We start from the raw sequence: 24,760 nt of genomic DNA, 5'->3' as shown, positions 1-24,760 counted from the left end.
CCTTTCAGTTACTTAATAATTTTTTTTAAACCTTACTAAAAATTCTTTACATTAAATTATCTCTGTTCAAATAGCGGGAATGACTTCTGTGTCCTGAATGTACCTTGACTGCTATGATACACATTTCCGGAAGGGGAGAGTCACTTGGGTGACTGTCAGGATACCTAGACTATCAATTCATTATCCATTTCCTCTTATAGATATTCAACATTACCTCACATGAATCCTTCCTATAGGCTTTTAAATCTGCTCAGATCTCACAGAATAAAAATAATCCTTTCTTGATTCCCAATCCCCTACCAGTGGCCACCCTCTCTCTTTCTCATCCTCTCAGTAACCAAACTTCTTAAAGAGTTCTTTACTTCTTGCAAACACCTCCTTTGTTGCCCTACTGCCATATTTTTTTATCTATTGTAATGGCCTCTTAACTGATCTGCCCTTTCCCACTTTCCCCTCTCCCAGGGCATTCTCTAGATCGCAGCCAGAGCAATCAGCTAAAGAAGAAAATCTAAGTATGTCACCTCTCAACTTAAAGCATGTCAATGACTTCTTTTTAGTCTTAGAAAAAAACTGAAATCCTTCCCAAGACCTCCAAGGCCCTGGCCCACTGCCAACCTCACCTAACACCCTACTCTTTCCTGTTCTCTGTTTTCCAGCCACCTGGCCTTCTCCTGTTCCCTCCTGTTCCAGGGCCTTTGTACATGCTAGTTTCATCATCTGGGGTGTCTATGGATTCTTCATAGCTCAGTGCAATGATCATTTCTTTTTTTTTTTTTTTTATGTAAAACTTACCATTTTTTAAAAAAAAATTTATTTTATTTATTTATGGCTGTGTTGGGTCTTCGTTTCTGTGCGAGGGCTTTCTCTAGTTGCGGCAAGCGGGGGCCACTCTTCATCGCGGTGCGCGGGCCTCTCGCTATGGCAGCCTCTCTCGTTGCGGAGCACAGGCTCCAGACGCGCAGGCCCAGTAATTGTGGCTCATGGGCCTAGTTGCTCCGCAGCATGTGGGATCTTCCCAGACCAGGGCTCGAACCCGTGTCCCCTGCGTTGGCAAGCAGATTCTCAACCACTGCGCCACCAGGGAAGCCCACAATGATCATTTCTGAGGGAAACCTTCTCTGATTCCCCCTCCCATGCCCCGGGCTTGGTGAAGGCCCCTTTGCAGAGCACTATGTACCTACCTCTCCTTGCAGACACTTCCACAGTTGCAGTTTTACATTTATTCCCGTGGTTGACTGGCTGATGTTGGTCTCCCCACAAGTTGCATGTTCTAGATCGGGGACCATATCTGTCTTACTATGCCCTTGAATTCTCAGGCCCAGAACTGGCTCTTCCACACAACAGACATGTATTTGTTGAGTTAATGAATGAGTTTGATGATCTCAGGATGCAACCTTCTCGATACCTTTACACCATGGAATCTTTCTGCATATTTAAATGGAAAATGTTGCCTGGATGTTAAGAAATACTGTTTCAAGCTGAAAGACGACAAATTAAACCACTACAACCTGAAAAGGAAAATCCACGACAGAATATTTTCCTGATTTAAAACCAAAAGAAACTTCTTTTAGGCATCGTTTAAAATTAGAAATGTATTTTCAAACAGGAAGAAGGCAGATATGTGTTTCATTTACTATCTAAAGCAGAAAATTTAGATATGTTATAGTAACGGAAGCAAAACCTTTGATGAGAAACAAAACTTAAGTACAATTTGCTGCCGGAATCCAGAAGGGACAACTAGCTAGAAGGGTTTGGAAAAGAATGCCTTTTAAAAAAATACACTTTTTATTTTGACATAAATTAAAATTTTTAGAAAAATTGAAAGATAACACAGAGAGATCCCATATACCCTTCACACAGCTTCCCTCATTGTTAAACGTCTTATATAGTCATGGCACATTTGTCAAAAGTAACCAACATTTGTACGTTGCTATTAACTAAACTCCAGAATTTATCTTGATTTCATGAATTTTCCCACTCATATCCTTTTTCTGTTCCAGAATCCAATCCAGGGTACCACATTGTATTTAGAAAATTTCCTTCTTCAAGGAAGAAAAAAAGGGCCTCCAAACCTACTACTGATAATATGAGGAGCTGAGTCTAAATTCACTGGCTGAGATGAACTGGGAACAATTTCTGTTAATAAACTATAAAAGTGTTTATTTTTAATAAGTACTTATTGAGCACCTATTGTATATGTTACATTAGCTATGTATATTTTATATAATATATATTATAACAATAGCTTTGTCTCGAGCAATCATATGCACTACCTGACTTAATAGTTACAAAATCCCACGCCATTGGTATAATTATCACTTGTTTTACAGATGAAAGAACTAAGCCTTGGGGAGTTAAACTTGCTCAAGATTATACAACTAGTATAAGGCAGAGACTAGTCTCCAACCCCTGTCAGCTTGACTCCAAAGTTTAGCATATTAATCACCATGAGAAAGTGCCAGTTAATGCTCGCTACATGGATATATCAGTGGTCCAGTTATCTATTGCTGCTTTAAAAACCATTTCAAAATTGGTTATTTAAACAACAGCTGTTTTAGTATGCTCATGATTGTGTAGGTCAGAAATTCAGGTAAGGCACAGTAGAAATGGCTCATCTCTGCTTACATCGACTCAAATGGCTGAAGATGACTGGCATGGCTCACTGGGCATTACACGCCAGGGACCCTAGTTATGGCTCTTGCCTGGGTTTCTTGACTCTTCTCCATATCACAACTTTTGGCCTGGAGGCTCCAAAATGCGTTTTTCATTTACATGTCTGACACTGGGTTGGAGTAGTTGGATGAGCTGGGGCTAGTTAGGCATCTCTCTTTCTCCAAGGAGCCTTTCTACGCAGCTAACTTGGGCTTCCTCACAGCAGGGTGGTCTTTAAGGAATTTGTCTTAGATGGCAGCTGGCTTCCTTCAGAATGACCATGGCAAGAGGGGGCCTGGAGACTGCCAGAATATCCCTTCTTTATTGGTCAGTCAGAGTCCAGCTAGATTCAAGGGAAGGGGAGACAGACCCCACTTCTGGATGGGGAGGAGTGTCAAAAAATGTCACCATTTCAGTTCATCGTAATCAGATACATCAGAATTACTCTCAATGTTTTGGAATACTATATATATTTTACACTGTTTTATTTCTTTTTAAACACTGCTTATAAATTTAATGTTATCACTCTTGTATGAGTTTTCAGGTTCTTATAACGGTAACTATACATTAGATAACTCAGAAATGTCTATAGCCATCACAGCAGGACATCAAGGTGGAGGGTAGATAGAACAGAAAGGGTAACAATATTCTGTTATTTACAAACCCTGATGGTTAAAACATAATGACTCCCAGGAGAGTAGTGGACAGCTGAAGAAGCCTTGAAATGGGATGCTGTTATTAATGTTTCAATCTCCACTGTTTTTATGATTTCCTCTCTCTTGCTTACCTTTATTTTTTTAAGGTGTTGGGTTTTTACTGGTTTCATTGGTCTTTTAGCATTGTATTCCTCTAAATTTTTTTTTACAACTTTTTTTTTCTTTTTTTACTGGTTTTTACCGGTTTCATTGGTCTTTTAGCATTTCATTGGTTTTTTTTACTTTTTTTTTTTTTACTGATTTTTACTGGTTTCATTGGTCTTTTAGCACTGTATCCCTCTAAATTTTTTTTTACAACTTTTTTACAACTTCGTAAGCCCTTTTCTGGATTTTTAAAAATTAAAGTTTTTAATTTTGAGATGACTGTAGATTCAAACAAGTTGCCAAATATGACACAATTTTCTTGTACCTTTCGCCTAGTTTCTCCCAATGACGACATCTTGTAAACTATAGTATAATATCACAAACGGGATATTGACATTGATAAGGTCAAGATGCAGGACACTTCTATCACCACAAGGATCCCTCAAGGTGCCCTTTTATAGCCACATCCACTTCCTTCCCAACCCAATCCCCCTTTAAGCCATGGCAAGCACTAATCTGTTCTCCATTTCTATAATTTTGTCATTCAGGAATGTAACATAAATGGGAAGATGTATGTATGTAACCTTTTGGGACTGGCTTTTTTCACTCTCTGTAATTCTCTAGAGATTCATTCAGATGGTTGTGTATATCAAGAATTCATTCCTTTTTATTTCTGAGTAATATTCCATGGTATGGATGCACTGTAGTTGAATCATTCACCTATTGAGGAACATTTGAGCTGTTTCCAGTTTGTGGCTATTCCAAATAAAGCTACTATAAACATACACTTACAGGTTTTGTGTGAACATGAATTTTCATTTCTCTAGGATAAATTTCCAGGGTCCAGTTGCTGGGTGGTATGATAATTGCACGTTTAGCTTTTTAAGAAACTGCCAGACAGCTCTATTTACAATAGCCAAGACATGGAAGCAACCTAAGTGTCCATTAACAGATGAATGGATAAAGAAGATGTGGCACATATATACAATGGAATATTACTCAGCCATATAAAGAAATGAAATTGAGTTATTTGTAGTGAGGTGGATGGACCTAGAGAATACAGAGTGAAGTAAGTCAGAAAGAAAAAAACAAATACCGTATGCTCACACATGTATATAGAATCTAAAAAAAAAAAAGGTTCTGAAGAACCTAGGGGCAGGACTGGAATAAAGATGCAGACATAGAGAATGGACTTGAGGACATGGGGAGGGGAAAAGGTAAGCTGGGACAAAGTGAGAGAGTGGCATGGACTTTATACTACCAAATGTAAAATAGATAGCTAGTGGGAAGCAGCCACATAGCACAGGGAGATCAGCTGGGTGCTCTGTGACAACCTAGAGGGGTGGGATAGGGAGGGTGGGAGGGAGACGCAAGAGGGAGGAGATACGGGGTTATATGTATATGTATAGCTGATTCACTTTGTTATAAAGCAGAAACTAACATACCATTGTAAAGCAATTATACTCCAATAAAGATGTTAAAAAAATGTATATATATGACATAAATGGATCAAACTCTACACACAGTTCTATATTCTCTTATTTTCACACAATACTGTTGGCACATATGGCCTATTATTGGCTGCTTAGTATTTCATTATATGGATGTGCCATAAAGAATTTAATTTCCTTAAAGCAGACATTTGAGAGTAACCAGGTTTTGTTATTGATGTCATTAAGGTGCTGTAATAAACATTTTGTCCAAAAAAAAAAAAAAAAAAGAAAAACAAAAGAAACTGCCAGACAGTTTTTCAGGGGGGCTATACCATTTTACATTCTCATCAGCGATATAGGAGTGATCCAGTTTCTCTACACCATCTCCAGCATTTGCATTTTTTGCTATTTTAGTTTTAGCCATTCTGATAGGTGTGTAGTGATAGGGCATGGTTTCAGTTTGCATTTCCCTAATGGTTAATGATGTCGAACATCTTTTCATGTACTTATTTGCCATCTGTATAGTCTCTTCAATGAAATGTCTGTTCATGTCTTTTGCCCCTTTTCTAATTGGATTGTTTGGTTTCCCACCATTGAGTTTTGAGAGTACTTTGTATATTCTAGATTCCAGTCCTTTGTTGGGTATATGGTTTGCAAATATTTTCTCCTACTCTGAAGCTTGTCTCTTCATCCTCTTAACAGGGTCTTTTTTGGAGCAAAAGTTTAAAAATTTTATGAAGTGAGTTTATCAAATTTTCCTTCTGTGGTGTGTGATTTTGGTGTCCCTAGTCATTGGGACGAATTCTTTGCCTATCCCTAGATTCTAAAGATTTTCTCTATTTTTTTCCTAAAACTCTTAGTTTTATCTTTTACATTTAAGTTAGTGATCTGTTTTGAGCTAACTTTTGGATAAAGTTCAAGACTTAGGTCAAGATTAATTTTCCCCCCTATGGATATCCAATTGCTCCAGCACCATCTGTTAAAACGGCTATCTTTTGTCCATTGAACTGCTTTTGCACCTTTGGAAAAAAATCAGTTGGGCATATTTGTGTGCGTCTATCCCTGGGTTGCCTATTCTGTTCCATTGATCTATGAGTCTATTCCTCTGCCAGTGCTATGCAGGCTTGATTACTGTAGCTATATAATAAATCTTGAAATCAGGTAGACTGATTCTTCTCACTTATTTTTTATTTTTAAAAACTTGTTTTAGCCATTGTAGTCCCTTTGCCTTTCCATACAAATTTTAGAATAATCTTGCCTATATCTACAAAGATCTTGCAGAGATTTTGATATGAATTATATTAAACCTGCTTATATATTTGGGTAGAATTGGTATCTTTGCTACGGTGGGTCTTCCAATCCGTGAATAAATATGTCTATTTTTTTAGATCTTTGATTTCCTTTATCAGTGTTATATAAATTCAGCATACAAGTCCTGTACACATTTTGTTAGATTTATATTTAAGTATGTTATTTTTTCAAATGGTAATAAGTAAATAAGTGGTATTATATTTAAAATATTCATGTTATATTCATGGCTATTATTTAGAAATATACTTGATTTTTGCATATTTATCTTGTATCCTGTAACCTCGCTAAACTTGCTTATTAGTTCTATGAGTTTTTTTGGGTAGATTTCTTGGAATTTTCTATGGAGAAAATCATGTCATCTGTAAGTAGGTGCAGTTTTATTTATTTCTTTCCAATCTGTATGTCTTTTGTTTTCTTTTCTTGTCTCATTACACTGGTTAGAAAGACCGGCACTATGTTGAATAAGAGCAGTGAGAGTGCTTTGTTCCTGATGTCAGGGGAAAACACTTAGTCTTTTGCCATCAGATGTAATGTCAGGTGTAGGTTTTTGGTAGATGCTCTTTCTCAAATTGAAAAAGTGCCCTTTATTCCTATTTTTCTGAGAGGTTTTTTGTTTGTCTTTTCTTATCATGAATGGATGTTGAATTTTGTCAAATGCTTTTTCTGCATATGTTGATGTAATCATATGATTTTTATCTTTAGCCTATCATTATGATGGATTACACTGATTGATTTTCAAATACTGAACCAGCCTTGCATTCCTAAAATAAGCTCCATTTGGTCATGATATATAATTCTTACGTTGCTTAATTCTACTTGCCAATGTTTAAGGACTTTTGTACCTCTACTCATGAGGAATAATGGTCCATAGTTTTCTTTTTTGTACTGTCTTTGCCTGGTTTTGGTATCAAGGTCATACTAACTTCATATTGGAAAATATTCCCTCCTCTTCGATTGTTTGAAAGAGATTGTGTAGAATTAATGTTAATCCTGAAACTTTCATTAAAATTCTCCAATAAAACATCTGAGTCTGGAGATTTCTTTTGGGGGAGTTTTAAAATTATAAACTTAATTTTCTTAATAGTTACAGGGCTATTCAAATTATCTATTTTGTATTGGATGAGTTGTGGTAGTTTGATTTTTTGAGAGTAATTGGTCCATTTCATCTAAATTGTTAAATGTATGTATGTAGATTGAAGTATTTCCTTATTGTCCCTTTGATGTTTTCAGTGTCTTTGGCAATACTCCACGTTTCATTCCTGATATTGGTCATTTGTGTGTGTCTCTCTTTTTCAGTCTTGCTAGAATTTTGTCAATTTTATTTTTTTTCAAAGAACCAGCTCTTTGTTTCATTGATTTTCTCTATTTTTATATTGGTTTTAATTTCATTAACTGCTGCTTTTGTCTTTATAATTTGCTTCCTTTGCTTGCTTTAGGTTTATTTTGCTCTTCTTCTAGGTCCTTGAGGTGGAAGCTTAGATTATTGATTGTATTTTTGATTTCCATCCTTTTATTCCCAAATTGCTTTTCTTGTTACATGTGAAATGAGTTTCTTGTTAGACAGCACATACTTGGGTATGTTTTTTAATACACTCTTCTAATCTGTGTATTTCAATTGGTGTATTTAGACCATTTACATTTAAGATTATTGTTGATATGTTAGGTCTTAAGTCTGCCATTTTCTTTCTGCTTGTTCACTCTGTTTTTAATTTTTGTTTTCTTTTTCCCAACTTCCTGTGATTCACTTAAACCGTTTTTAGAATTCGATTTTGATTTATCTAAAATCAAAATTCGAGTGTATCTCTTCCTAGAGCTTTATAAGTGGTTGCTCCAGGTATCACATTATATATACATAATTTATCAGTTTACTAGTGTCACCATCTTACCAGTTTGAGTGAAATGTAAAAAAGTTATCTCCCTTTATGTCAATTTATTCTTCTTCATATAATAAGATTGTGTTAAATATTTCCTTTAATACATTTAGAAACATGTCAGACAGTGTTATAATTTTTGCTTCAACCATCAACCATAATTTAAAAGACTCAAGGGAAGAAGGAAAGTCTATTGTATTGACCGATATTTTTGCTTGCTATATTCTTTCCTTCCTCCTGGTGTCCCAAGATTGCTTCTTTTATCATTTCATTTCTATTTAGAGAACTTCTATTAGCCATTCTCTTAGGATAAGTCTGCTGGCAACAAATTCTCTTAGTTTTTCTTCATTTGAAAAATGTGTTGATTTCCTCTTCATTCCTGTAGGATATTTTTCTTGGATATAGGATTCTGGGTTGTCAGTTCTTTTCTTTCAGCACTTGAACAATGTTATGCCACCTCCTCTGGCCTCCATGGTTTCTGATAAGAAATTCACTGTCATTAGAATTTCCTCAGTGTGTTTTTCAGTGATTTCAATTTTTTTTTTTTCAAGTTTGACTATAATGTGTCTTGATGTGGATTTCTTTGGGCTTATTCTGTTTGGAATTCACTCAGTTTCTTAAATCTAAAAATGTATGTGTTTTGCCAAATTTGGGATGTTTTAAGTCATTATTTCTTCCAGTGCTTTTTCAGCCTCACTCTTTTTTTCCCCTATCCTTCTGGGAGTCCAATGGCATAAATATTAGACCTTTTATTAAAGTCCCACAGGCCCCTGAGGCTCTGATCCCTTATTTTCAGTTTAATTTTTCTCTACTGTGCAGATTAGGGAGCTATTATTGTTCTGTCTTCAAATTTAATGATTCTTCCCTCTGTTCCCTTCATTCTGTTGTTGAGCCCATATAATGAATTTTTAAAGTTATTATACTTTTCAGAAGAACCATTTGGTTCTTCATTATATCTTCTGTGGCTTTTCTGTGATTCTCTGTTTTTTGAATTTGTTTCAAGTTGTTCATAATTTCTTATCAAAACATTTTTATGATGGTTGCTTTCATATCTTAGAAATTCTAATATCTCTGTCATCTCAGTGTTGGCATCTATTAATTGTCTTTTTTCATGCAGTTTGATATCATTCTGGTTCTTGGTATGATGAATGATTTTGATTGAAATCTGAATTTTTTTTTTTTAATAAATTTATTTATTTATTTATTTTTGGCTGTGTTAGGCCTTCGTTTCTGTGCGAGGGCTTTCTCCAGTTGCGGCAAGTGGGGGCCACTCTTCATCGCGGTGCGCGGGCCACTCACTGTCGCGGCCTCTCCCGTTGCGGAGCACAGGCCCCAGACGCGCAGGCTCAGTAGTTGTGGCTCACGGTCTTAGTTGCTCCATGGCATGTGGGATCTTCCCAGACCAGGGCTCGAACCCGTGTCCGCTGCATTGGCAGGCATATTCTTAACCACTGCGCCACCAGGGAAGCCCCTGAATATTTTTAGTATAATGTTATAAGACACTAGATCTTATTTTAATCTTCTGTTTCAGTTGGCTTCTTCTGACACTGCTCCAGCAGGAGAAGGGGAAGGGGAGAGTGGCACCTCGTTATGGCCAGGTTTCTTCTTGGCCTCTGTTGACGCATATTTGAAAGGTAGGGGGATGCTTCTTTTTAAAAAAAAAAAAAAATTTATTTATTTATTTATTTTGGGCCGCGTTGGGTCTTCGTTGCTGTGCGTGGGCTTTCTCTAGTTGCGGTGAGCGGGGGCTACTCTTTGTTGCGGTGCGCGGGCTTCTCATTGCAGTGGCTTCTCTTGTTGTGGAGCATGGGCTCTAGGTGCGTGGGCTTCAGTAGTTGTGGCACTCAGGCTCAGTAGTTGTGGCGCACGGGCTTAGTTGCTCCACAGCATGTGGGATCTTCCCGGACCAGGGCTCGAACCTGTGTCCCCTGCATTGGCAGGTGGATTCTTAACCACTGCGCCACCAGGGAAGTCCCGGGGGATGCTTCTTGTTAGTGCTGGGAGGGTGTGGGAGTTCTGGCTCCCCACGAGGCCTCCAGTGACACCCCAGAGTGGAGTGGCCTCTGAATGTTAGAAGGTTATCCTGACTCTTCAAGCCCACCACTTATGACACCACCAGTGGATTGGGGTAGTGGGGACATCTCATTACTGTCAGGTGGGGCTTGAAGTTTAGGGTTACCACATGACCTTCACTGATCCTGCAGGGACATGGGGGTTTGGGGTGGGGAGCTCCTTACTCCCTGTAAGGAATGAAAGTCCCAGCTACATGGCCATCTCTGACACCACCCCAGCAAGGGTGGGGTGGGGTTTGGACACCTCCTTACAGCCTGGTGAGGGGTGATGTCTAGAATCCCACTTGGCCTTTACTGTCATGGGTGGGGCTGGGGCCACAGTGTTTTCTGTGATATTTAGTTACAGCTGAGTAGTTGTTTTCTAAAAGTTTATTACTTTCTTGCGAGGCTGCCCTTTCCTTGTCCCTTGGCTAGAGAGAGCAGGCTTTTTGCTGAGGCTTTTCTGTCTGCATCTGTTGGTATTTGCAGGTTGCCTGCTTCGCCAGCACCCAGTCTGGGATGTCTGAGGCAACAAGAAAAATCATCGCTGTGTTGTTTTTCAAGTTCTGGGATCCCTAGCCCATCTGCCTTCTTCTCTCTGCCTTTCAGAGTCTTCTTATGCTTGTTTTATATATTATGTCCAGGATTTTTAGTTGTAGTTTGAAGGAGGGATAGAGAAAAGTACACTGACTTTATCTTCTGAAGCTGAAGTTCTGTTATCTTTATTTTTAAAGAATATAAAGCATTTTGTTTAAAAATAATAATTTTGAAGTTATAGTTTGCACAGTAGGAAAACAAATACAGCAAATATTAAACAAACTTAGATGTGAAACTTAGAGATAAATACTCAGCATGGTCTTTTAAAGAAACCTGCAGTCATTAAGACTATCCAAAACCTTCACAGAATAAAAAGAATGTTCCCTTATATTTAGAATTCTTTATGCTTTCTTAAATACTTTCTTATATTTTATCTTATTTGATCCTGCTGGGAATCCTGTGAAGGAGGTAAGGCATATATAAACATCGCAGTTTTACAGAAGGGGAAATGGGACCATAAAAATCAGAACAAAACATAGGACCCATTAAAGATTTATACTAAACAATTGGCATATTTGTTTCCCTACTCTGAAATAAATAATTCTCTTTTATAGAAAATCATAAAACTAATCTTTCCAAAAAAAAAACAAAAAAAACAAAAAAAACCTAATCTTTCCTGAAGGCTTTCTTCCCTATCATCTAAAAAGAGAACATTTTACCTACTCTAATGCTTCCAGGTTCCAACCATGAGAAGACTTGTTTGGAATCAATGAGAGGATGGGAATTTACTACTTCTCCACCCCCTTCAAAAATTCTGTACCATAACTTCTCCAACTCATGAATCATCTTTTGAAAGTCTTGAGTTATATTCTGAATCCTCATCTGGACCCAAGCTGGAGAAATGGCATCTTCTTTGAATTTCAGATTCCTTCCGTGCAATGGAGGCCAAACCCTGCTGAGTTTCCCCTACCTGCTGCTGTATGGGCGGCGCGCTGAAGCATGGGAACTATTCTGAGGAACATGTGATGCTGACATGAGATGGTGTCTATTCTGACCCTGAATTACAGGCAAAGCCAATGTTTTCTTGGGCACCAAAGATTTTCCCATGACAGAAAAATTCCTCGAGTGTGAGTTTCCATCGTCTGCCTCCATACCTTCTGCAGGAAGCAGACGTCACAGAGGAAGTGGTCCTAGGACTTCCTCTCGGAGATACAGCCTGGAGAACTTCTCTGTTTAGTTTGGTTTCTATGTACAGATTTAAGAGATTCAAATGTAGAATCTATTGAAGAGGAGAGGGAAATAAAACAATACCTTAAACATGAGGAATCTTTTATAAAATCATGATAAGAAAGGAAGTGTTTGAGAGTAAGGAATTGAGTGGAATGCTGAGTTTATTTAGGTACTCAGTAATGGCTCACCGACACATCCAAGGCATGACGACATGGAGAAACCATTTTCCCAATTAAGCCAGGGTCTGGGTCTTTTGTTTATTTTATCTGTTGCCCATTACTTCTGTCTGAGGCAATTGCTGGCAGCAAGAAGACTCAGCCTCTGTCCTCAGGGAGCTTCCAGCCCTGCTGAGGAGACCAGACATAGAGACAGGAAGATGAGAAGCTGCAAGGGAATGGCACAGACGTGACCCTGCTTCTGTGTATTTTTGGACTGGGCTGGCCCTAGGAAGTAGACCTGGGATGTAGCAGGGGGAAGAGGGGTCAGCCAAAGAGGAGAAGGGAGGAAAGGCGCGAGGGTGAGTCTCCACCTGTTCTTCAAGGGCAATGAAAGGACATGCCTCCAGGACCTCTGCCAAGGATATAGTTTATGGAGGGACATAGTGGAAAAAGGGGCCCAAGAGACAGGACAGGTGAGACTTGGACTTTCTTTGGCAAGGAAGGAGCACTCTTAAAGGCCAGTGGGGAAATGAGAGACACACAGAAGGAAACGCATCAGGAAGATGAAGCCAGCAGTGGAGTAGAAGATGGGTTGCAGAGAAGAGACCTGCATGCAGTGATGACAGGTCATTTATTTAGAAAGAAATGTTCCCTTTTTGGTTAAACAACAAAACTCCACCAGGGAATAATTAATTTGCATCCTCTTGATCTGCTTACAATTAATATGGTCAAATAAATGTCCAAAAATCTAAATTCAGCCAAGTTCAAGCTTTGTCAACCCTGGGGGTTCCCTAATATAACCACGAAGATATTATTCAGCATCCTCTGAGCATCTTCAGAGCCCCTACACCGAATTACGCTCCTACATCCAATTTGGGATGCGGAACTGAAATTAGCATTTTTTTTACTCACAAAAAAAGAAATATCTCACAATTTTGAATGCTAAGTTTTCTCAAAATTACAAAATTTGCTTCACTTTTTTAATTGAAGTATAGTTGATTTACAATGTTGTGTTAGTTTCAGGTGTACAGCAAAGTGATTCAATTGTACATAAAATACTTATATATCCATTCTTTTCCAGATTCTTTTCCCTTATAAGTTTTTACAAAATATTGAGTATAGTTTCCTGTGGTCCTTGTTGGTTATCTACTTTACATATAGTAGTGTGTATATGTTAATCCCAAACTCCTAATTCATCCCTCCCCCTCCCCCTTTCCCCTTTGGTAACTATAAGTTTGTTTTCTATGTCCGTGGATCTATTTCTTTTTGAAAATAAATTCATTTGTATCATTTTTTTGTAGATTCCACATATAGGTGATATCATACGATATTTGTCTTTCTTTGTGTATCTTACTTCCCTTAGTATGATAATCTCTAGGTTCATTCATGTTGCTGCAAATGGCATTATTTCATTCTTTTTTTATTGTTGAGTAATATTCCATTGTGTTTGATACATCAGCTGCTTATCCTTCAAGGGGAAAAATTAAATAATTCAAATGGCTAAACAAGAAGCCCAACTGCCAAGTTTACATAAGACTAGAAGGAAGTTGGTTAGGTTTGTCTCAGCATTGAGAAGCAGGAATGCCCTTCGAGACCAGATATTACAAACCTTTCACTTTAGAGGTGAGGCTGTCAAGACCAGAGTGGTTTCAGGCCTGCCACTTGTCCAGTTGGTGGCCAGGCAGGACTATGCTGGATCCACCCCATAACTCCACCTTCTGATGTTCACTGGGATACCTGCTCAAACCTCTGGCTGCCCTGGTCCTTGCCGGGCCCATTAGACAATGGGTTTGAGCATCATTTCCCTGGTCTGGGGTCCAAGTGGAAAGTTTCTCTAAGGTCTCTCCCAGAGTGAAGTCCCATGAAGAGTCTATTCCCAAACTCTACCACAAGTTTATTTACCTTTCTTGTTCTCAGTTGCTTCTTCTTTAAAGTGGGCTGATACCTGCTCCATGCACTTTCCAGAGCTCTGATTAGGATCAGGGGAGATAGTGCATGTGAACTTTCTTGGAAAAGAGTAATTCATGATACAAATATTTCTATGTTAGCTGATTTACCCTCCAATCAACTGTGGATTGGTTTGATATAAGTAGTTGGGGAATAGTTTTTAAGACCCTAGGTTAAGTGCTATTATTCATACTGAAAGCTTTGGTCAGACTTATACGGGCCTGTAGGGTGTTAGAAGAATATGATAATTATTCTAAATATTTTCCACCTCACATCCATAAAGTTTTTCTCAGGACAGAGAGGAATGTCTTCCTTTCTTGCTCTCAGAAATTTGATTCAACAAAATTTACTGAGATACCACGCTGTAGGAAGAATTATGTTAAGTGCTGAAGAGGTAAGTGAAAAAAGCCCAGCTGCCCAGAGAAAACTCATGATCCAGAAAGGGGAGGAGAGCTATTAGCATCCCAGGTTGAGAATCAAACACGAAATAACTGCCGACCTGGGCTGATATACACGTGAGAGCACGGGGTAGAGCTGCCCTTCTGAGAAGCAACTGATTGACAAATCAGCCTGAATTTGGGGGCATCGATGCCTGTAACCTTCAGGTTGGGGCTATTTGAAATGACCATCTGTTTGCTCTTAAAGTGCATGTCACACCTCTCCCCATCAGCAGTCACACTGGCCTCTTATGGCACCTAGTTGTTTTTTTTTTTTTTTTTTATCAATTTCCCCCCTCCTTTCCTTTTAATTAATTAATTAATTTATTTTTGGGTGTGTTGGGTCTTCGTTTCTGTGCGAGGGCTTTCTCCAGTTCCAGCGAGCGGGGTCCACTCTTCATTGCGGTGCGCGGGCCTCTCACTGTCGCGGCCTCTCTTGTTGCGGAGCACGGGCTCCAGACGCGCAGGCTCAGTAGTCGTGGCTCACGGGCCTAGTTGCTCCGCGGCATGTGGGATCTTCCCAGACCAGGGCTCGAACCCGTGTCCCCTGCATTGGCAGGCAGACTCTCAACCACTGCGCCACCAGGGAAGCCCTGGCACCTAGTTTTGACTAATCTGGAGAATCACCATCCATCCATTTGCCACGTCCCACCTCAGGCTCGCCTGGAGTGATTTTCACATAAGCTCACGTGATTCATATTTTAGACCTTTCTAAGTGGAGTGTACGATCTCTTTAGCCGTTTTCTTTTAATGTTTTTGCAGAAATTTAATTTAATTTTTTATACATTTTTATCCAATTTTTTTGAAAAAAAATTAAGGCACTTAACCATGATCTGATGAGATAACAGTTATATGTATTAGTTTGCCAGGGCTGCCTTAACAAAATGCCTCAAACCACAGGAATTTATTCCCTCAGAGTTATAGAGGCCGGAAGTCAGAGATCAAGGTGTTGGCAGAGCGCACTCCCTCTGAAGGCTCTGGGGAAGGATGCTTCCTTGCCTTTTCCTAGCTTCTGGTGGCTTCTGGCAGTCCTTGGCATTCTTTGGATTGTAGCTGTATCACTGTAATCTCGGCCTCCATTGTCACGTGACATTTTCCCTACGTTTCTTTCTGTGTCTTCTCTTCCTCTTATAAAGACACCAGTCATTGGATTCAGGGCCCACCCTGTTCTAGTATGACCTCATCTTCATCTAAGTAATGATATTTGCAGTGACCTTATTTCTAAATAAGGTCACATACTCAGTTTCCAGGTGGACACGAGTTTTGGGGGGACACTTCAGCCTACTACAGTAAGCAAGAGGGACCATCAGCAGTGGGACAGGGGAAAGGGCTTGCCAAATAAAATGAAGAGTAAGGTTGACATCCAGAGTCTGCCATAGACTGTTCCACACTGTGTTAGAAGGTGGGCTGCAGGCTCATGGCTGTAGTTCCTTACACGGTCAAGCTGCTATCATCAAGAGCTTGAGCTCTAAGGTCTGACCACTCAGGTTTGATTCCTGGCTGGTTTCACCAATGTGATTTGGGGCAAATTACTTAATCTTCCTGTGTCTCAATTTTTTCATCTGTAAACTGGGATTAATGGCTGCTGGGGGAATAATTAAATAATGCATGTAAAGCATTTGGCACAAGGTAAGCTCTCAGTGAAAGCCAGCCATGAAAATGTTGTCTTTGCAAAGTCTAGAAGGCAAAAAGTAAAGGAAGCCGCAAAAGTCTGATGTGGGAGAGGATTTCAAAGGAGTGATAAAGTCTGGCTGAGGAGTTTAGGAAAGCCTCCGTGGAAGGGATGGCCATTAGAAGGACTTGGGTGTTTGGAGATGGGTGGGCACATGGCCTATCTAGCAGTCAGGGAAGTGTAGGGTCTGGGAGAACAGGGGCAAGTCTAGTTTGGCTGGAGCAGAGAATAAGAGAGGAGGTGTGTAGGGCTGATTGGAGAGGTTGGCTGGGCCCACCCTGGACATCAGGGTGAAGATCCTGACCCAACTGGCACAAGTGGTTATGGTGCCATCTTGCCCAAGTTCTGATGCCCACAGAGAGCCACGATAGAGGGCACTCCTTGGTCTCTGCAGGAGCCTCAATCACCCCATGCCATGTATCTCTGTATTCCCACTGCTCTTCCTCCTCATAGCTGTTGGTTTTCAACCCTGTTGTAAATTTTGTGGCTCTGCTTTGATGTACCTCAAACCGTTCCTCATCTCTCCTCTTTGGTAGAACCAGAACTGCCCACCGTTAGGGTTTTACCCTACCTCAGATGTTTTATTCCAAACTCCTAGTTTTACAACCCTGTGTCTTCCATCTCTCCACCCCCTCACTTCTTTATCTATAAACAGGGTTATATATGTGACTCTGTCTGGTCCACTGTGACCCCTGGATCATTTCCAGCCTGTCTCCGTGATCTGTAGGCATTCTAAATCTTATCTTGGCCTAACGTGCTTCTTCCCTCTCCATGGGGCACTGTGATGTGCTCGCAGGGTACTGTACTGTATCGGGGCTGCAGCACGCTGCTCTCCCCCCGGCCACAGACCATAAAATTAAGAATGGCAAGACTTTCTGGATTAATTTCATTCGCCTGTCTTTAAATCCATTAAAGAAAATGCCTGTTTGAATCATTCTTTTGTGAGTATATTTGTAAATAATGCTTAAAAAACACTTCATCTAATTATTCTTATCACAGCTGAATGTTAATAGATTGAAGATGAGATTTATGTTTAGACAGCATTAAGGTACTAATTTTTTCTCAACAATAGGAGCTGCCATTGACAAAATTAAAACAGAAGACGTAGACCAACGAAAATTAATTTGCAGCAGGCTTAATAGTTTCTCTAAGCAAAGCCAGTCTCTCCTCAGCTGCCTAAGAAAAGCCATAAAAATTTCTGAGAAGAATCTGGAGTTTAGGATTCCACACTAATTGCTTCCCCTCCCCTTTTACTTCATCTCCTTTTCTTGTTCATCTTGACCGCAGAGGGACATGCAGTTTCCATATCCAAAATGCCTTCGGCTCTGCTGGGGTAAGGAAGTCAGGGGGAGGAGGGAGCAGGCCAGGGAACCACATAAATAAATGGGAATTTCTACATGGACATGAGGATTTTCGTTTTCATTTTTTAAAAATGAGAAGAAGGCACGAGTATAAATTCCAAAAAGAGCAATTCATTTAAGTCTATCATTTTTGGCAACACAATAGAACGCACATTGGGATGAACAGTCACAAATCACTTCCCTTCCCACTGTCTGTTTTCTCCACCATATGTTGTGGAGAATACAATTCACATGCTGAAGTTTCGCCTCCTTTCAATGTGAGAAAGCATATTGCTATATCAGCAGCCTGGTTACCGAGCCAACGCTTCTTGGAGCGGTGCGGGTGGGAAGAGAGAGGAAGTGGGGAAGACAGCTAACCCTCCAGTCAGAGTATTTATTTTAAAGCCCGGGGAACCTTCGAAATAGTTTGCTCCCCAGCAATATGGACTTGAATGAGCCGGACTAGGCGCTTCCCGTAGTTGACTTTCATTGACTCCCAGGACTTCTGGATGTGAACTTGACGGGCCACCAGTGCAAACACGTGGCATGGATGTCCCATCAATTTTATTTTTCAGTTGTTTACCATTTTATACACAAGGGTAACCTTCCTTCTCCATAACCAGTGGGATGTGTGGGTCTAAAGTATTTATTTAGTAGAAAGGTTATGATACCCCCCATTCTCCCCCATGGCCCCCGCCTCCTTTTCCCCTCACCTGGTTCTCCATGACCAATCAAAAATGGGACAACAGTGATTGGTCAAACAGACAAAAGGTAACTCCATGACAGCCTCACAGTTCCAACCTCATTAGTACTTTGTCGTAGCCCAAAGAGCTGACATACCCACAATGCACCGCCCACCCAGAGAAGACTAAAGCTGTGACAACCCTTCCATCATCTCTGTTCATCACCAACAGGATTGTTGGAGGCTCTTTGTATCATAGCTTTCATAACCTTTGTCCTTCCGTGTAAATGGCACAGATGGTCCTGGTGAAACGAGGCTTTCTAGAGACATTCTAAGCCGACTTAGGATGAGGTCAAATATTTGATTAAGCCCTATACTTTCAGTTATTTAAGAAAAAACCTATGGCCCCACCAAAAAAAGCTTGAATTTTCATTTACAGCATGACAATGTTTGAAATAATATTTTCAATATGTTTCAATATTTAATCAATTGCCGAATACAAGTTGACCTGTAGGAAACTTCATGAAAAACAAGAAAAAACTTTTTGTTTTTGGCTCTTGGGACTTATAAAAATCACAGGTAAAAAGTGAATTTGATTCCTGAAATGATGCATCAAACTCCTTGTCTAAACTAAACTGAACAGATGTGGAAAAAATGAGTCAGGGGCTCCCCATATAATTCGAAATGAGCTTTCAGGTTCCGCTTCCTATGGCTGATTTCAGCCTAAGCCGCCTTATTGCTTAAAATCTGCAACTTGATACTAAAAGCTTGTCAGAATTAAGTGCACGCTTTATAAGTTTACATTTTACAGTCTGTTTTTCTTTGATATTTGACAGGGACACAGGTTCCCATGTCATCTGGCCTTGAAGTACTTTTAGAACTTTCTCCTGGACCAATTTGAGGAAGCTCAAGATTGCAGTGAGTTATGGGCCTTTAAGCTGCCTGCCCAGCCGCCGGCCGTTGGGCCCACACTTGAGGGCTAACACCTGTTGGCTGGACAGAGCAATTAATTTTTTTTTTTAAAAAATGCAGTAAGCCGCCAAAAATCAAAGCTAAAGGATAAAAATATAATTTTACCTCCTGAGCTTCCAGGGGTGACCTTTGATCTTGTCCAACGTTTGTGTGGCAGGAGACACCAATCTTAAATTTTCTTCCTAAAGAAGCACTTTGAAAGACACAATTTCCGAGAGCTGGCCGCACATTTTCTATCCTCTGTCATTTCACTCTTGCGTGATTATTCACACGGAGACCTGACTGAGATCATCACTCACAACAAAGAGCCAGATCTACCAAGTGTCCCCGCTTTAAGAAAATTATAATTGGAAGCTCTTATATTATACTGCGGTCCATCCCTTGTAAGATCGAGTGTTATTTCCCTAAGAGGTGACAGTTGGGTTTTCTAGTTGATGATTATAATGTGGCATTTTTTTCAGAATATGTCTGTACGTTAAATAGATAACTGTGAACTTCAAAGAGCTAAATACCAACCGTGGGCTGGGGCATGGCCACATGGACAGCCTCCCTCCTTCTCCAAACCCTTTGGTAGCCAAGACAAGGTCACTGATCAGGGTAATTTGCAGGAAAAGTCAATTTCTCAAGTACCAAAGCAGGTGTTGTGGCACTCTATGACAATTTACTGAATCTAAATTGAGGAAGTTGAAAAAACCAAAGGTCATGATCCACAGGAAGAAAAGAGGAAAGGAAATCTCTTTGACTGTATTTTTAACTCCTTTTCAACCAAGACACACTCACCAACCAAGTCGATTAACGCTAAAAATAAATAAATGAAAATCAGAATATCTCACTCCAATCAGCAACTTATCTGATTTCTTTAAGTAAGAGGAGAGGAATTCAATTTTGCTTGCATTCACAAGGAAACAAGCCCAGTTTATAGAAGCTCAAGATCAGGTCTTTCGGCTCATGAGTTTAGAAACAAAAATCAAACCAAGATGTCAGAACTTTCTGTCTTTAGAAAAATTAGATATGTAATATATATTATATGATATATAGTACTTAGCATAGAGTAGAAAGTATAGTGTAAAGTATGTAAATGATAAACAAATAATCTATAACCTGGATTTTTTCTTTTAAATGAGCACATTCCCTACTTCCCGACCCTAGGAAAAGAGAACACAGCTGAAATGGAAAATGCTTTTAGGAAGGAAAATGTAACATGAGCCTTAGCATCTGTAACGTTGTTGGTGTAGCAAGGAGAACATGGGATGTGGAATAAGAAGATTTGAACTTGAATTTTAGTTAATCACTAATTGTATAATTACAGCTAATCGTTTAACCTCTTTTTTTTTTTTTAATTATTTATTTATTTATTTATTTTTGGCTGTGTTGGGTCTTCGTTTCTGTGCGAGGGCTTTCTCCAGTTGTGGCGAGCGGGGGCCACTCTTCATCGCGGTGCGCGGGCCTCTCACTGTCGCGGCCTCTCTTGTTGCGGAGCATAGGCTCCAGATGCGCAGGCTCAGTAATTGTGGCTCACGGGCCCAGTTGCTCCGCGGCATGTGGGATCTTCCCAGACCAGGGCTCGAACCCGTGTCCCCTGCATTGGCAGGCAGACTCTCAACCATTGCGCCGCCAGGGAAGCCCTCATTTAACCTCTTTAAGCCTCCATTTTCTCACCTGTAAAATTGGGGCTTGTCGTACGGATTAAATGAGCTAATATATGGGGGCAACATTTGGCAAACTATACATATTAATTATCATTACTAACCTTTAGGGCATTATTATCCTGAAGGATGATATGCACACCACTGGTATGCATGAGGCTGTTATAAGCCTTTGAGGTTTAAAAAAATGAATCAATTAGAAGAAAAATGTTAAATAAATAAGAGCACAGGTGGAAAAATATTGAAGGTGGCAGGAGAAAGACTGGCATTTGGGTGACTTTTCAAGATTTAGTTAAATTCTTCTTGGGAGGTAGGGAAAAGAGACGGAGCTCCCAAACTCCCTAATAATGTTTCCAGCACAAGAAATGTTTTTTTTTTTTTTTTTTTTTTTTAAAGATTTATTTATTTAATTGATTGGTTGCTATGTTGGGTCTTCGTTTCTGTGCTAGGGCTTTCTCTAGTTGCGGCAAGCGGGGGCCACTCTTCATCGCGGTGCGCGGGCCTCTCAGTATCGCGGCCTCTCTCGTTGCGGAGCACAGGCTCCAGATGCGCAGGCTCAGTAGCTGTGGCTCACGGGCCCAGTCACTCCGCGGCATGTGGGATCCTCCCAGACCAGGGCTCGAACCCGTGTCCCCTGCATTCGCAGGCAGACTCTCAACCACTGCGCCACCAGGGAAGCCCAAGAAATGTTTTTTTAATGCAGGTAAAAATTTAAAAAATGAGTTACTTTTATTTAATTCCAACATTCAACCTAAGAAGAAAGTACATTTGCTTGCTTGTCATTTTCTCTTATTCCAAAGAAAATTCTCATTCAAACAACACGATTTATGTAACCCGAAGATTTCTGAGTTCTAGTTTGTAGGTCAATGATTTCAAGCAATATGAAATGCAACAAAATTCTCTTCCGGCATAATCTGAATGCCTCCCTGGGAACTCACATCTTTCGTCTAACAAGGTGTTGCAGGTCATAGTGTGCTAGCCACAAGTTATCATAAATGTCATGTATGCCAACCTCCTCGCTTTATGGATGGGGAAACTGAGGACCAGAGAATGGCAGCAGTTTGGTGACTCTGCGTATGTCACAGATCCAGGACTGGGAGGGGCTTCGGGTCCAATGACTAAGTCCAGGGCTTTTCCTAGTTCCTAAATGTCAAGTGCTTAATGTTGCAGCTAAGCCAGGGGGGACTGTGGAGGTTGCCAATGCTACCTGTAGCATTTTGACATTTAAATCTTCTCCATTCATTTGTTTTTTTAATTTATTAGTGTTAGTGAAAATCTTATATAGAACACAGAGGGCAACCTTCAAAAGCATTACACACTCCATACATTAAGAATTGAAATATAGGTTGAATATTACTTCTTCCAGACTCATATTCTCACCTGCTCTTAAATTTTATGATGCTTTAATATTCCTAGTTTAGTTCTGAAGTTACTTTCCATGTTTATGTTACCTCCCCTTGGGTTTAGATATACATTCCCAAAGGTGCTTCTTAATCTTAAGTTTAGAAGTGAGACTTCTAAACTTTCCTATTTCTACAAATTGCCACGGTGTTTGCGCACCTTCTACATTTATTGGAATATTTTGATATTGATCATTGAAAATTCAGCATACAGAAACATTGGTCTATAAGGAAGGCAATAATTTAATTGTTCATACATATTTTTACACTTGAATATTTAATCTGAAAATAGTTTGCTTTTTTATGTTGGTACTCATTGTTTGGTAAAACAGATATTTTCCAGTGGCCATTCAAATAAATTGCTGGAAAATGAATTCTATTTTAGCTATCAGGATACTATGGTCATTTTGGCTTTCAGAAACTAAGTTACAAACATGTGGAGAGAAATGTTTCCTGCGGTGGTTAGTCTCAGAACATTCCAGCCTTTCACTCCAGAACTGGATGTCTAGTCTAGAGGGTCATTTATTTTAAAGTTTTTAAAATTACATTTTAAATATTGAAATAATTTTATATATGAAAAAGTCACAATAATAGGACAAAGAGTTCCCGTATATCCTTCATCAAGATTGCCTATGTTCACATTTCACCACAGTTACTTTATCACGCTCAATAGCGAGATAGAGATATATATATATTTTCTGAACCATCTGAGAATAAATTGTAGACCTGATGTTGCTTTATTCCTGAATACTTCAGTGTTTATTTTCCCAGTATAGGGACATTCTCTTACATGGCCACAGTAAAATAATCAAAATCAGGAACTTAGCATTGACACAGGACTATTGTCTAATCTACAGACCTATATATAGTCTACAGACCTATACTAATTCAAATTTCTCCAATTGTCTCACTAATTTTGTTTCAATATTTTCAGTATTTCATGTCATCTTGCTCTACCTGATTTATTGGCAATTCTATAAACCAGAGGCTCCTGTTCCCATAAAAAGAATTAATTTATCTATTCTAGATATATTAATTATAATAAATTGTTCCTATTGAAGGAATACTCATATTTAAATTTGTAGACCAGGCCCATTAGAGTGCCTTCTAGTGAGTCAATGCAAGTCACACACTCTTGTCTCAAAAGCATGTTTCATGTGAAAATTGTGAACTATGGAGAACAGTATGGAGGTTCCTTAAAAAACCAAAAATAGAACTACCATATGACCCAGCAATCCCACTATTGGGCATATACCCTGAGAAAACCATAATTCAAAAAGAGTCATGTACCACAATGTTCATTGCAGCACTATTTACAATAATAGCTGGGACATGGAAGCAACCTAAGTGTCCATCGACAGATGAATGGATAAAGAAGATGTGGCACATATATACAATGGAATATTACTCAGCCATAAAAAGAAATGAAATTGAGTTATTTGTAGTGAGGTGGATGGACCTAGAGTCTGTCATAAAGAGTGAAGTACATCAGAAAGAGAAAAACAAATACCGTATGCTAACACATATATATGGAATCTAAAAAAAAAAAGGTTCTCATGAACCTAGTGGCAGGATAGGAATAAAGACGTAGACATAGAGAATGGACTTGAGGACACGCAGGGGAAGGGGAACCTGGGACGAAGTGAGAGAGTAGCATTGACATATATACACTACCAAATGTAAAATAGATAGCTAGTGGGAAAGAGCTGCATAGCACAGGGAGATCAGCTTGGTGCTTTGTGACCACCTAGAGAAGTGGGATAGGGAGGGTGGAAGGGAGGCTCAAGACAGAGGGGATTGGGGATATATGTATACATATAGCTGATTCACTTTGTTATACAGCAGAAACTAACACAACATTGTAAAGCAATTATACTCCAATAAAGACGTAAAAAAAAAAAATATTCCCCGCTGAAAGAAGAAGAAGAATTTATCATCATCTTATACACTTTATATTTTTGGGCTTACTTTATGGCTATAAGCACCACACCATGAGGATAGTGATCTTTGACATTTTATTCACTTCTGTTCCCCCAAACCTAAAAATATGCCTGGCATATAAAAAGAAATCAGTAAATAATTGTTGAATAAATGAATTAATTGAAAAAAAATTGTGAACTTACCTGAGTGTTTGTGATTTGCAGGGATGGGTTCCCCTTTGCAGGGGTGCAAAGTTAACCACACATCTGCAAGTAAGTGCTTTGGAGAAATAGCTTGTATCTTAAAGGCAGCTTCCCCACTGAGGCTGTGTTCACTTGGGCAGCTTATTCTTGGAGTTTCGATTTCCTCTGGTCAATGGGACACGCAAGCTCTTCCTTCGTGAATTACATGAGGTAAATAAAGCATTAGGACTGGGACTGGCCTGTTAGGGGCCCCATCGCTGATAGACATGGTTAATTTCATCATTTGAATGAACTAACAGGCAAATGCACTTTGTTTTGCGTGAAACAGGAAAAAAATTATTTCCAATTCAATGGAAAGCAATTAACACATTGATTTTCCACGGCTTTTGTAAGCAAGCTAAAGGGATCCTAGCCCTCCTCATGAAAGAAAAACTAATTGCACCCTTGTCTTGGAGCTTTCCAAATTAAGAGAATATATTAAACTAAGAGCACAGAACT

General features: G+C 39.4%; 2 long non-coding RNA genes across 3 annotated transcripts; one reads left to right on the top strand and one right to left on the bottom strand.

Moving 5' to 3' along the window:
• The first annotated feature begins 803 nt into the window (after positions 1-803).
• LOC309635703 lies at positions 804-13,333 on the top strand. Its single transcript, XR_014248974.1, has 2 exons — positions 804-9,701; positions 11,393-13,333. It is a non-coding gene; the product is annotated as an uncharacterized lncRNA (long non-coding RNA).
• Positions 9,739-22,294, bottom strand: LOC309635701. Of its 2 annotated transcripts, XR_014248972.1 has the most exons (4): positions 20,729-22,294; positions 15,028-20,415; positions 12,074-14,685; positions 9,739-11,934 (listed from the first exon to the last, which is right to left on the bottom strand). It is a non-coding gene; the product is annotated as an uncharacterized lncRNA (long non-coding RNA). The 2 variants fall into 2 exon arrangements; XR_014248971.1 differs by having other exon boundaries at positions 9,739-14,685.
• Between the last annotated feature and the right edge of the window lie 2,466 nt (positions 22,295-24,760).

This window comes from Balaenoptera borealis (assembly GCF_965194805.1).
Source record: "Balaenoptera borealis genome assembly, chromosome: 10".
Lineage (NCBI taxonomy): Eukaryota > Metazoa > Chordata > Mammalia > Artiodactyla > Balaenopteridae > Balaenoptera > Balaenoptera borealis.
This window is presented reverse-complemented; position numbering and strand designations above follow the sequence as displayed.